Consider the following 6871-nt stretch of genomic DNA (forward strand, 5'->3'; position numbering starts at 1 on the left):
GAAGTGGGAATGTTAGGAGGGACAGATTGCTGAGAAGATAAGGCAAGATTTTGATGTAGAGATGGAGTGGGGAGAACATAGTAGGAGGATGGGAAGACAAAGATGGGGAAGGGAGGTGAGAACCAATACGGGTTATGGGGAAGGGCAGAGGCTGTACTGATTAGTAGAGAGGATCATTTATGTTAGGGAGCGGTGGATAAATGATGTGGAAAAGATTCGGGAAGTCTTTGACAGCATCCATTTTTGACAGAAAGCATTCTCAGGTGAAGGTCAATATTTGAATGGTAAGGTAAGGTTTGGTGGGAAGACTGAAGCTTCTACAGCACATTACTGATGAAATGGAAGGAGTTAACAAGTTCAGATTTCATTCTCTGTCTTCCTTCCTATCCTAGCACCCTGTCAGGACATGATCCAAGAGCATTTACATGTTAGTGTGCATTTACGTCTACTTGTTCCTATTTTCAACAATCCATCAAAAATTCACTGAAGAATTCTTCAAAGTATTTGCACTTTAAATCTTATTTTTCAATGTTTTTTTATTTTTGAGAGAGAAAGAGAGAGAGAGAGAGAGAGAGAGAGAGAGAGCAGGAAAGAGGCAGAGAGAGAGAGAGATACACTGAATCCGAAGCAGGCTCCAGGCTCCAAGCTCTCAGCACAGAGCTGGACATGGGGCTCGAACTCATGAACTGTGAGATCATGACCTGAGCCGAAGTGGATGCTTAACCAGCAGAACCACCCAGGCACCCCTAAATCTTATTCTTTGCTATAGAATGAAAGACACTATTCCATGTAACAGGAATTCTACTCAGTGGGACTATGAAGAGAGGCACATGTTAGTGCTGACATTGAATATGTAAGTTGTTAATAACTCCATTTCCATATAATGCCACCTCTACCATAAAGTCATTACTTTGCTTATTTGCTCATTAATTTATTCAATTTTTTATCCATCCATCCACTTATTTAGCAATCTTTCATTAAGCACGTATCTTGTGCAGGCAGAATGCAGGCATTGGGATTATAAAAGTAAATACGACATAGTGACAGTCCTTGTGGATCATGGAAGATTATGCTTGAACAAAAGTCCTCTTCAACTTTGCTCCTGAGCATGCCGAACTCTTTCACATCTTTGTGCTCTTATGAACCTGCTATGTATATATATTCTCAGTCTGGAACATTCCTCTTCAGTCTTTCGCTGTTGTAATACTCCTTCCCAATTTCATTTTTATGCCGGTTTCTCTCTGAAGCCTTCCTGGTTCTCCCCAGGTAGAGCAAGCCATTGTCTCATTTGTGTCTAAGAGAACTTCAGAGATGCCCTTGGCCAACGTGAGAACTGTAAAGTAGCAGACATCCAAGTGAAGTGGAAAGATTGTGTGATTCTGAGAGGGATGGAGTTGACCATGAATCCTGGCTCCAACCCTCATGAACTGCTTGACCTGGATCTGGTGACCCACCATCTCTAAATTCCTGCCTTTCTCACATTCTCACTGTTTGCCTTATTTGCCAACGATTACCCTTCAATGAGCGGTTGTGGGGATAAATGATGTATTATGACGTATTGTGAGGAGATGATCCTGGACCTCGTACATAGTAAGTGCTCAATATTTGCTCACTCGTGTCCTCTTATTGCCACCCTTGGTGGCAGTGCCTCGAAGTCAGGTTACTTATCTATGCACCTCTCCCAACATCCAGAGAATTCTTGCTTCTCAGAAGCAATGCAGCATGGTAGCTAAGAGCAGGGACTCTGGTGAGAAACTCCCTGGAAGAGTCTAATGCTAACACATGCTAGCTGTGTGGCCATAGGCGAAATTACTTGAGCTCTCTGTGACTCGGTTTTCATACCTGTCAAATGGAGATAAAACTAGTACCCACCTCCTAGGGACGTTGTAAAGTTGACATAAGGGCCTGATCATGGTAAGCCCTCATTAAGGTTGGCTATTATTAGTAGGTGCTCAAGAACTGTTTATTGAAAGGCCAATGAATAGATTTTAGTGTGCGATAGTCTCAGGAAGTCTGGCTAACATGAGGGTGTTTATTTGGTTCAGAATGCCTGTTTCTTGACATACATATAATTAGTCTCTATTGCTAGGTTATTATTAAGTTGAGAGGAATTACTTTCCTATGACGGGCAATGTCCTGAAATGCTGAAGGTTAAATTCTACCAATGCATCTAACATCCACATTGAAATTATTTTGTTGGTTTTAGTAATATGGATGAGTTCTAAGGTGAGTAGTTGGTCAAAAGTAGAGGTTTTCCTGTAAAGAAGTGACCAGAAATATCTGAGCCGTGGTTTCTGAGAATGTTTGGAAATATTCCCTTCAAGCCTTAAACCTCCCACCTGAAAAGAATCCATGTTGCTGGCTTTTTTGAAGGGGAAATTCAACAAGACTATAAAACCTGGGAGGAAAGAGGCGTGTCTTAGTCTTTGTATCCTATTCAGCGTCCAGAACGGTCCTGGGTCCGTGACATTGCCCACAAAACACCTGTAAGTTAATGATAAAAAAAAAAAGTGAAGCTATTTTTCTTCCCAACCTAGAGCTCACCCTCAGAAATTTCCATGTGATCACTACCCTTCCCCCAGGAAAGCATTAGTGTTGATTTAGATATTTATTTATTTCTGATTATGAGATGTGAGAGATTTGCGGCAATATCATTTTCTGTCAAAAGGATTGGCTTGGGGAGACCGGTGGTTGGGTGTCCCTTCTGCCTTCTGTTGGCTGAGTGACCCTAGCCACGTCTTTGACTACTCTGAACTTACTCTGAACTACTCTGAATGGGAAGCAGTTGGACATGAATGGTGAGAGCAACAAGGATACCACTTTGCCAACCATGTGAGGACACCGTGCTAAGTGCTTTAGAATTCCCTGCATTTGATTTCCGTGGCAATCCCGAACAGGAGCTACTTTTTACCCTCCTCGTGTTACAGGTAAGGAATCTGAGCTTGGGAGAGTGGAGTCATTTGCCAAAAGTGTAAATAGCAGGCTCAGGAATTGAGCCTGGGCTTGTTGCTATGTCACAAATCTCTGAATAATTGTGGATTTGTGACAAAGAGCGCTAACATGAATGGGGTTTTTCAGGAAGGATTAAGAGGTGACTTTGCCAGTATATTAAAAAGTACTTCCGCCCCTCTCTCCCTCATTCCTTCCTTCCCTACCTCTCCTAACCCCCTGACATTTGTTCTTCAATCAACTCTCTGGCCCCACCTTCCAGAGTGGTAGGACTCTGCTTACCCTTCTTCTGTGGCACTCTGTACTTCTCTTATGATGGCTTGTCATAATTGCTGTTAAATAATTATTCACTTGGTTATTAAAGTCTGTCTCTGGCTAAAATAAACATTGCTAGTGACCTGGGCTGCTTCTACATGGTCAACCTGAATCCAGAGTATACCTAGCTGAGTAAACAAGGCCTATGAGAAATGTTTGTTCAAAGGATGAAGGAATGAGCACCTACTATGTGCCCCACAATGGGGGAGGCCAGAATAATCAAAGATAGATGGATGGTGGAGCCATGGTGAGATGTCTAGTCAACGCCATGCCCGTCTTTCTAATTATATCCTTCCTCAAGTGGGCTGTAGTAAGCTGGCGAGTGTTCTCCATTGGACGCCAAATGACCACCCTTCAGAAGTGTTCTCAAAGATCCACGCTGAATTGGATGGGAGGTTTTGCTTGATGATGATTAAGGTCCCTTGTCATGTGAACATGTGTCCATTACTTCATTGGTTCCTTCATTTATTCATTCAGTCAGTCACTCTGCTAAGCAATTTTTATTGCCACAAACATTTACTGAGCACCTTGCTAGTTGCTGGTGACATAATGGTGAAAAAAGCTTATCCTCTAGTAGAAAAAAAAATGTTAGCTGCCATTCCTAAGTACTTCCACGAGTCAGATAGTATCTCTGTATTATCTCTGGTCTTCGCTATGACTCTGTAACTTATCAGAACCATGTTACAAAGGCAGAAACAGGTAGGGAGATTAAGTGGCCTGGCTAAGGCCACGGCAACTAGGTGGTGGCAGAGCGAGGACGCCAACTCAGGACTGAAAAGATTCTAGAATTCTATTCTGTGAGAGAAAAGAAAGTGTGGCTGCAGAGCGGGCAGCAGTTTTGTGAAATTTTGAGCCTTATTAAGGCAACACGTTCAGCTACTGGTGCAGCATTTGCTCTTTAATGCTCTGCACTCAGGAACAGAACCCTAATTCTCAACTTAGGGAGGTTAACACCTAGAAGGGACAGATGTGAGCAGCTACATAATTAGGAGGTTGTAAAGAGAACTACCATTGGGATGTGTCCCTCAGATGGCTCCACTGGGGATGTCACATGGACATAGTCTGAAAGGAAGCAAGGGTCTACCGATGTGTGGAAGTTTCGGAGAGAGAGCTTTCCAAGGAAACATCTCACACATAAGCCTTTTATTTATTTATTTTTATTTCAAAGGGGAAGGGGTTGTATGTTTGCTACTTCTACAGGGTGTAGTGACAGCCCATATATCCTACCTCATCCCCCCCTTGGTGCCAATATCGAATGATGATATTCCCTCTGGCTACAAATAAAGATTTCTTTAGAGGGCAGTAAACTAACATTTTGACAGTTGTGTCCCGTGAAGATTGAAAACAGAACAAAATTAGCCAGCCATGAGAGGATCTTTTTCACTTCTGAAGCCTAAATAATGCTGTGTGACGGCTGAGCCTGAGCTGAGTGTCGGAAGCTGAGTTCTAGGCCTCGCATTTGCTAGCTGTTTGACCTTGCCCATGTTCCACAACCTCTCTGTGCCTTTGTTCCCGGGCGGACCAGGTCAGAGGGTTTCAACTACTTTCTGAGAAGCTACAGAGACTCTGGGCATGCCCTGGGGAACAATGTGAGATCCCAAGGGGATGTCAAGGTGGAGAAGATCTGAGACCCCACTCCCGCTTCAAGCCCAGCAGTTCTGCCCTTATTTGCTTTCTTCATTGCAGATTTTACTGCAACAAAGCTTCCCCTCCTTTGAAAAAAAGCTGCCCTGGGCTCCAGTCACTGCAGTCCCCCCAAGGCCCCTTCCACAAGGGTCCTGGCTGCCAACGAATGTCTGGCTAAGGTCTTTGAGTGGCCCTGGGTGCCTCAGTTACTTTGGAGACACGCTAGTCTGCTCACAAAGGACTGACAACTGGGACCTGGCTTCAGGGCAGGAATCCTGGTGCCATCAGTGTGGGCTGCAGGCTGGAGCCACAGGGCCTCGAAGAGAGTGCGACTTACAGAGGAAATTTAGCAAGTCATTAAGGAAGCGCCTGGCGACTGGGAGCAGTTCAAGAAGGGCAGCCAGAGTCAGCTTATTTGCATGGCTGATGGTTGAAACCGGATCCTACCTGTTCTTCTACTCGGGGGCTCCAAGCCAGCCCTGCAGAAGACTGTTGCATCTTAAAAGCTTCTCCATCCCCGTGCACCCAACGCTGCTGGGACAGCTGTAAGTCTGGTGGGCCAGAGACTGAGGGCAGCAAATGAAAAGGGATGGAATCAAAGAAAGTTGTCCACTGTGGCTTTCCCCTGGGACAGGAGAAGCCTGCGAAGTGCTGTTTTGAAGTGGTATTCTCATACCATGTGAAGATCAGGGTTTGGGCTGTGTGACTCCAGGCAAATTACTTAACCCTTCTGAGTCTCAGACTCTTCCTCTGTAAAATGAGAATGATAATTATAAAGACGTCACAAGACCCTTGTCGGCTTTCCATGGTAGAATACCTGTATACCTCTTGGCATGGAGGCTGCTATGTAGAAAAGTAGTTACTCGTCATTGATTATTGGTTCTCTGGAACATCACTATTTGCAGTTCACTGCCATTCAGATAGTGATAAAATAAAGCTAATGGATAAGACGCCATTGGCCTTCATGCCCAGGGGGTAATAGGTTATGTGTGGGTATGCACATGTATCGGTGCATACAAGATATGCTTGCGTATCGCACAGAAATCATGTGAGCGTATATATCTCAATTTGGGACCTACGATGCTGTGTCTATTCTAACCATGCCTTTCAGATATTAACACACGCAGCCCTGACTAATGTCAGGTTCTGCTTGTTTATTTATTTAAGGAATACTCACTGAGGGTCTCCACGCCAGGTGAGGCATTCTTCTGGAAGCTGAGGATGTACACGGGACTCCTAACTCAGTGGAGTTTGTTACAACAACTGGATACACGCCCATTCATTCAGTGTCTATTTTGTGCCTGGCATTGCTCAAGATGACGTTTGAGATGTAAAAATGTAGTTTCTTGCCCTCAAGAAACTTACATCCCACCCGGAGGAGGTGCAATTGTGGCAGCAAGTTACGCCCCTACCTTCAGCTCCTCAGGGGGAAGAGTGCCCTCTTCTCTCAGGCTCCTGTACTCCGGCATTTCTCTGACCCCTCAGTGCCCCCACACATGGTCCTTCCTGGAGAAAAAGGCCACTTCCAAGGAGGTTTGAGAGCTGTAAGGTCAGAAATACCAAAAGGCAGTCACTTGCATACCAATGAATTTAATTTGTGAGTTCAGTTCATTTATTGAATTAAAAAGCAAAGTCAGTTTTGTAGGCAGCATGTGGATGTGTCTTATTTTTTACCCATTCAGTCACCCTGTGTCTTTTGATTGGAGACACATTGCCATTTATCATTTTTTCAAGCTTATTTATTTTGAGAGAGACAGAGACAGCACGAGCAGGGGAGGGGCAGAGAAAGGGTCCGAGAGAATCCCAAGCAGGCTCCCTGCTGTCAGCATGGAGCACGACGTGGGGCTCAAACCCACCAACTGTGAGAGCATGACTTGAGCAGAAACCAATAGGCAGACACTTATCCCACTAGCCACCCAAGTGCCCTCTTTATTTATTTTGAGAAAGAGAGAATACGAGCAGGACTGGGGCAGAGAGAAAG

General features: G+C 44.6%; 1 long non-coding RNA gene across 1 annotated transcript; it reads right to left on the reverse strand.

Annotated features, from left to right (window-relative positions):
- Positions 1-2149: 2149 nt before the first annotated feature.
- LOC102958309 lies at positions 2150-6413 on the reverse strand. The gene is made up of 3 exons (XR_001511440.2): positions 6303-6413; positions 5338-5640; positions 2150-2484 (listed from the first exon to the last, which is right to left on the reverse strand). It is a non-coding gene; the product is annotated as an uncharacterized LOC102958309 (long non-coding RNA).
- Positions 6414-6871: the final 458 nt, after the last annotated feature.

Source organism: Panthera tigris, chromosome B1 (assembly GCF_018350195.1).
Source record: "Panthera tigris isolate Pti1 chromosome B1, P.tigris_Pti1_mat1.1, whole genome shotgun sequence".
NCBI lineage: Eukaryota > Metazoa > Chordata > Mammalia > Carnivora > Felidae > Panthera > Panthera tigris.